This window comes from Salvelinus namaycush, chromosome 20 (assembly GCF_016432855.1).
Source record: "Salvelinus namaycush isolate Seneca chromosome 20, SaNama_1.0, whole genome shotgun sequence".
NCBI lineage: Eukaryota > Metazoa > Chordata > Actinopteri > Salmoniformes > Salmonidae > Salvelinus > Salvelinus namaycush.
The window spans coordinates 54355490-54362573 of record NC_052326.1 but is presented as its reverse complement, the minus strand read 5'-3'; positions in this window follow the sequence as shown (position 1 = coordinate 54362573).

The window sequence follows — 7084 nt, the reverse complement described above, 5'->3', positions numbered from 1 at the left end:
TATTGGTAACCATAGCCGATAATAGAACGTCTCAAATCCTTTTTTGGCCGCGCCCCTTGTATTATTTGTGTCTTGACCAATCAGAGAGAAACAACGTGGCTAGGAAGTGCTGTCAAAATGGCACTTTATTTATTTATATATATATTTGTGTCTTACAATATTGTAAATATAAGTGAATGACATGAAAACTATCATCGAAAATCTGGAAAACGTAAAATTGCCCACAATATGTGAGTAAACGACAGTGATTGGGAACCCCAAAATGGCACAACACGATAGGTGCTCAACTGAGGTGTCATAATGGGCGCGTTGTGAGTGTTGACAGAGCGGAAGAGGAAGAGAGACACCCAACTATTCCTCCAGCAGGTTGCATTGTTTCGCCCACCGAGCAAGGATTTTTTTGTGTGGAGGTCAATGAGTGTCGAATTTGGTCAACAAAAAAATGAATGGCTTACTTGCTACGTGAGGTTTATTTGATCGAATAGAAGTTTCATGCTTAAGTTGTTACGAGTGTACTGATATATATGTAGGACACTTAACATCCTGGCAACTTTGAGAAAAAACAATTTATATCGGAGTTGTCTTGAGATGTATATGCATATGCATGTCATGAGGTTTGTAGTGTAGCATCTCTCTCCATTGAATACAGGCGGCTGGCGTCAACAAAACTCATCGAATATTCAAAAAATATTTACAATAATGAGATGTACTTTATTTAACCTTTATTTAACAAGGCGAGTCAGTTAACAACCAATTATAATTTACAATGACGGCCTACTATCCACCAATCCAAAGAAAGGTTTTAGCGGGAGCTAGACAGCCCACCATGCTGCTTTGTGGACAACAACTCTCATTCATAGGATGGAGACATGTAACTTGTTAGTATAGAATCCCACAGTGAAAGTGTCATAATACCCATAAAACCTAGCGGTCAAACAGGGAAATATTCCCATTGTTTTTCCCACCATACATTTTTCACATAGGGAATTTTAGAAACCCTTTAAATAAGGTCTGTTTTGTGTAGGCTTACTCTGGCGTGACGTTTTGATAACCGCATACATTTTTCTCGGACAAGGTCTTTTATCAATATATATGGCTCTATTTACGCTCAGATTCGAAAATGCTAATTAATATCAAAGTAGACATCATGCAAGACTACAAATCCCTGCAAACTCCTGCACATCATCTCTAGCTGACACCTTTGCTAACAGGTATTGTGTAAATGTGAAACTTGCCCAAGACAGTTTACAGAATTGTCAATTTAAGAAATGTATCTAATTTATTCGTTACTAAATGTAGTTTACATTAGATAGTTAATCCACAGATTCTTACCTTTGCCTCGATTCGGTAGTCTCATCCAGAGCGTCATACCATTTGCATTTCTTTATAATAGCCACATTAGCATTTCATTTTTGGGGGGTAAATACACACGAATATATTGATAAGTCATCTTGTCCTCGAGAGATTTACACACTTATCAAAACATCTATACAAAACACAGCCCATATTTTAAGTGTTTCTGAAACCCCCTATGGGGATAAAATGAATGGTGGACAAATGATTGGAACCATTTCCCTGTTTGGTTTTATGGTTATTATCTTTGGTGGTTACAGAGCTCCCCATCTTGTAGTCCTAAAACCCGGGGAATGAGTTACCTCTAGTTCGTTCAGCCATTCATATGGTAAACATTTATGATGAAAGAATAGGGTTTTGGGATAAGGTATGAGGTTAACACAGGCTCAGGTGATCTTATACGTTTTGTTCTATGAGATAATATCAGTCAGTTAATATTACCTTTATGAATAATGAAACCTTTGTGGTTTTATTTCATAACATTAATTCTTCAAAATTCACAAAAAGTGACTTTAGCTGATGCAGATTATCTCATAGAACATAAAGTATGAGAGATCTCCTAAGACAGTGTTTACCACAGGCCTTAATATTGGCGTTTATCCAAAAACGCCTTTCATTTCCACATAGGCTTTGTCCTACGAAAAACCGTCATTACTATTTCTCTCTATGGTGCTTTCAAGAAAACAGTGATCGGAAAGTCGGGAGGGGTCTAGAAAGATGCAAAGAGTTTCTGACTTAGAATTCCAAGTTGGATGACTTCAAAACAATTTTCCCCCTGTCGGAGTTAGTTCCCCAGGTGTCTTGAACGCACTGGAGTTGGAAGTCAGAGAGTTCCCGACTTCCCAGTTGCTTTGAACGCGGCATAAGGCTGAACACTACTTCGGGATTGGTGTCCCTTCCACAGGACGGTTGAGCTAATGTAGGCTAATGCGATTAGCATGAGGTTGTAAGTAACAAGAACATTTCCCAGCACATAGACATATGATATTGGCAGAAAGCTTAAATTCTTGTTAATCTAACTGCACTATCCAATTTACAGTAGCTATTACAGTGAAAGAATACCATGCTATTGTTTGAGGAGAGTGCACAATTTTGAACATTAAAAGTTATTAATAAACAAATTAGGCACATTTGGGCAGTCTTGATACAAAATTTTGAACATAAATGCAATGGGTCATTGGATCAGTCTAAAACTTGGCACACACTGATGCCATCTAGTGGCCAAAATCTAAATTGCACATGGGCTGGAATAATACATTATGGCCTTTCTCTTGCATTTCAAAGATGATGGTACAAAAAAAATACAAAAGCACATTGGTTTTTTTCTTTGTATTATCTTTTACCAGATCTATTGTGTTATATTCTACTACATTCCTTTCACATTTCCACAAACGTCAAAGTGTTTCCTTTCAAATCGTGCCAAGAATATGCATATCCTTGCTTCAGGGCCTGAGCTACAGGCAGTTAGATTTGGGTATGTCATTTTAGGTGAAAATTGAAATAAAGGGGCTAATCCTTAAGAGGAGTGAAGTTAGGGGAGGTGCATCTGCGACAGCCGAAAGTCAGACACTAATGTGGTTTTCCAACATCAAGGATCAGATCAACATGGCAGTGTTTATGCAAGTTTTTATTTATAATGTTGAAATTAACATGGTTTCCAACCACCATATCACATCCTCACAAACTGAAATCATGTGTGTGTGGTTTGCACAATCAATTAGTGAGAGAGAGCCTCAAATTTCCCATTCGTTTGTATATCCACTGCTTGCTAACATGAATACAAAGTCTGTTCCGGTTTCAGTCATTTCTTTGGTCACGTTTGCGTGGGTCAAACATAAACACCCTAATGATTGGTTGACAATAGAACCGCCCACAATCCAGGCGATGGCTTCAGGATGAAGTTGGTGAAGAGCAACTGCAGAAACTTGCAGTCGACTTTTGTAAAATTCATGCAGTCTTCAATTTTTATCCTCATAAAGCAAAACAATTTGAAATCAAATCAAATAAAAAATGTCACATATGCCGAATACAACAGTTACCGTGAAATGCTTACTTACAAGCCCTTAACCAACAATGCAGTTAAGAAAAATAAGTTAAGAAAACATTTACTTAAAAAACTAAAGTTTAAAAAGTAACACAAAATAATAACGAGGCTACATATACAGGGGGAAGTGATCAGCTTGAACGCGCCCACTGACTTATGGAAAAACAAGGTAAAATCATGATTTCCAAGTTGCCAGATGTTTTGAACTAGGTGGTGGGCCGTAGTAAGCAATCTGGTTTTGTTCTCGAGATGATCGATCTCTGTCGAGGGAGGAGCTGGTTTTTACAGTGTGTATTTATTTATTTTGAACACATTTCCATTTGTTGGCGATATCAATTTTTTTCAAAATACTTACTTTTATGTTTGCTAGCTGGACAGGCTAGCTCTAGCTCTGCTGATCACGTCTGCCAATCACGTTATCTGTATCTAAGGTAGTAGACCGCTGTAGTAGACAGCTGGTGATACCCGACAAAGTCATGTTAGGATATATGAGTTACTTTTAGAGCTTTTGTGCCGAACCCACTGCAGGGTTTCAGGTGCCACGTTTATGGTCATGTCACAGCAGTGTGTAGGAGGGAGATTCCAAGATTTTACATTTAAGTCATTTAGCAGACGCTCTTATCCAGAGCGACTTACAAATTGGAAAGTTCATACATATTCATCCTGGTCCCCCCGTGGGAATTGAACCCTGGTCCCCCCGTGGGAATTGAACCCACAACCCTGGCGTTGCAAGCGCCATGCTCTACCAACTGAGCCACACGGGACCACCACAAGATGTGGGAAGAGTGCAGGAGGGCATGGAACAAAGGGATGTGTCGTTTCGGTGGAAAAAGTTATCCGTGTCAACTGTAGGGGTGCCTATGTTGCTGGGGGGATCAGAGGTGTCAGGTGCGAGAGAGGCAGGTTGGCCAGGGTCAGAGTAGTACAGAATGTGTCTTATGCTGAGACGGTGAAGAAAGTAGAGGATGGATCCCTGTGAGTAGTTGATCTGTGCCAGCGTAGAGGGATAGGCCAACCAGTGTCATTCAGACTCTACAAAACATTATGAACACCTGCTCTTATGATCCCTCACAAGTTAAATCCACTTCAATCAGTGTATATGAAGGGGAGGAGACAGGCTAAATAATGATTTTTAAGCCTTGTGACATGCATTGCGTATGTGGTGCCATTCAGAGGTTGAACGGACAAGACAAAATAATGAAGTGCCTTTGAACGGGGTATGGTAGTAGGTGCCAGGCGTACCAGGTTTGTGTCAAGAACTGCAACACTGCTGGGTTTTTCACACTCAATAGTTTCCTGTGTATATTAAGAATGGTCCACCACCCAAAGGACATCCAGCCAACTTGACACAACTGTGGGAAGCGTTGGAGTCAATATTGAGGCTGTTCTTTGGGCAAAAGGGGGGCTGCGACTCAATATTAGGAAGATGTTCTTAATGTTTTGTTCACTCAGTTTATGCTTCAGTAAGGTTGGCTTCTTACATGCTGACCACACCGCTCGCGTGCGCGTTGCAAAATAAATGTACGCACATATTGTTCAATCATTGCACCCACACTGCTTGTGTGCGTGCGTCTGCGTGGCCAGGCGCTGAAAATAGAACTTGGTTCTATTTGTGACGCTTGATGCGCTTGCAAGTCCCGCCTCTCCCATCTCTCCCATCTCTTCATTCTCTTCACTGGTGTCGCTCATTCAGCCGACAGAAACTTTCAACCGGTTTTCCCCATTAAGTAGCGAGTCGGAGTCTGAGGCCGAGTCTTCTCTTGTCTCTACTCCTCCCGTTACGGGGTCTGAGACGCCGAAGGCTCCCACCATTAGCTCTGACAAATTGAAAACCCTAGTCATTGGCGACTCCATTACCCACAGTATTAGACTTAAAACGAATCACCCAGCGATCATACACTGTTTACCAGGGGGCAGGTCTTCCGACGTTAAGGCTAATCTGAAGATGGTGCTGGCTAAAGCTAAAACTGGCGAGTGTAGAGAGTATAGAGATATTGTTATCCACGTCGGCACCAACGATGTTAGGATGAAACAGTCAGAGGTCACCAAGCGCAACATAGCTTCAGCGTGTAAATCAGCTAGAAAGATGTGTCGGCATCGAGTAATTGTCTCTGGCCCCCTCCCAGTTAGGGGGAGTGACGAGCTCTACAGCAGAGTCTCACAACTCAATCGCTGGTTGAAAACTGTTTTCTGCCCCTCCCAAAAGATAGAATTTGTAGATAATTGGCCCTCTTTCTGGGACTCACCCACAAACAGGACCAAGCCTGACCTGCTGAGGAGTGACGGACTCCATCCTAGCTGGAGGGGTGCTCTCATCTTATCTACCAACATAGACAGGGCTCTAACTCCACAATGAAATAGGGTGCAGGCCAGGCAGCAGGCTGTTAGCCAACCTGCCAGCTTAGTGGAGTCTGCCACTAGCATAGTCAGTGTAGTCAGCTCAGCCATCCCCATTGAGACTGTGTCTGTGCCTCGACCTAGGTTGGGCAAAACTAAACATGGCGGTGTTCGCCTTAGCAATCTCATTAGGATAAAGACCTCCTCCATTCCTGCCATTATTGAAAGAGATCGTGATACCTCACATCTCAAAATAGGGTTACTTAATGTTAGATCCCTCACTTCAAAGGCAGTTATAGTCAATGAACTAATCACTGATCATAATCTTGATGTGATTGGCCTGACTGAAACATGGCTTAAGCCTGATGAATTTACTGTGTTAAATGAGGCCTCACCTCCTGGTTACACTAGTGACCATATCCCCCGTGCATCCCGCAAAGGCGGAGGTGTTGCAAACATTTACGATAGCAAATTTCAATTTACAAAAAAGAAAATGACGTTTTCGTCTTTTGAGCTTCTAGTCATGAAATCTATGCAGCCTACTCAATCACTTTTTATAGCTACTGTTTACAGGCCTCCTGGGCCATATACAGCGTTCCTCTCTGAGTTCCCTGAATTCCTATCGGACCTTGTAGTCATAGCAGATAATATTCTAATTTTTGGTGATTTTAATATTCATATGGAAAAGTCCACAGACCCACTCCAAAAGGCTTTCGGAGCCATCATCGACTCAGTGGGTTTTGTCCAACATGTCTCTGGACCTACTCACTGCCACAGTCATACTCTGGACCTAGTTTTGTCCCATGGAATAAATGTTGTAGATCTTAATGTTTTTCCTCATAATCCTGGACTATCGGACCACCATTTTATTACGTTTGAAATCGCAACAAATAATCTGCTCAGACTCCAACCAAGGAGCATCAAAAGTCGTGCTATAAATTCTCAGACAACACAAAAATTCCTTGATGCCCTTCCAGACTCCTTCTGCCTACCCAAGGACGTCAGAGGACAAAAATCAGTTAACCACCTAACTGAGTTACTCAATTTAACCTTGCGCAATACCCTAGATGCAGTTGCACCCCTAAAAACGAAAAACATTTGTCATTAGAAACTAGCTCCCTGGTATACAGAAAATACCCGAGCTCTGAAGCAAGCTTCCAGAAAATTGGAACGGAAATGGCGCCACACCAAACTGGAAGTCTTCCGACTAGCTTGGAAAGACAGTACCGTGCAGTATCGAAGAGCCCTCACTGCTGCTCGATCATCCTACTTTTCCAACTTAATTGAGGAAAATAAGAACAATCCAAAATTTATTTTTGATACTGTTGCAAAGCTAACTAAAAAGCAGCA